This window comes from Morone saxatilis, unplaced genomic scaffold (genome assembly GCF_004916995.1).
Source record: "Morone saxatilis isolate NCDOM2014 unplaced genomic scaffold, NCSU_SB_2.0 Contig19, whole genome shotgun sequence".
Lineage (NCBI taxonomy): Eukaryota > Metazoa > Chordata > Actinopteri > Moronidae > Morone > Morone saxatilis.
This window is the reverse complement of record NW_023339751.1, coordinates 16,269,962-16,270,449: the sequence shown is the minus strand read 5'-3', so window position 1 is coordinate 16,270,449 and position 488 is coordinate 16,269,962. Positions and strand designations below refer to the sequence as shown.

At 47.1% G+C, this 488-nt stretch overlaps 1 protein-coding gene across 1 annotated transcript in view; it reads right to left on the bottom strand.

Moving 5' to 3' along the window:
- Positions 1-488, bottom strand: part of ppm1ba (protein phosphatase, Mg2+/Mn2+ dependent, 1Ba) — a 15,655-nt gene that overhangs the window by 278 nt on the left and 14,889 nt on the right. The window lies entirely within an intron of this gene.

Below are 488 nucleotides of genomic sequence, written 5' to 3'. Positions count from 1 at the left end.
ACAAGAAAAAGGTTGAAAGAGAGAGGACAAAAAGATGACACACTGTTATCAAATGTAGAAACACAATCTTTACAGTCACATTCAATGATTTTGTTCCCCAAACCTGGACCTTCAAGGCCAGGTCTTCCTCTGATCAACACAACAAAAATGAAATCAAAGTTTAGAAGCAGCAGTGTAAGCCAGGGCAGGCTTTCAACCTCAGTGTGTAGGTTCTTTCTGCAACAATACGCCAACACAACAATCCCAAGGCCTTTTCGTCTTATTGGGACGACAGGGAGTGACACATGAACGGAGACTGGAACTTGCGTGCAGTTTTGGAAAGACTGAGCGAGACAGCGCTACATGCGTGTAGGGCCAGTGCATGCGGGTTTGTGCGCGTGTGACGTGAGAGAGGGACGGACAGGACCAGAAACGACAACAACCATTCATCCCTCATCAAACCTGTACAGTCAGGTCTGCACACAGACGTCCACACACACACACACACA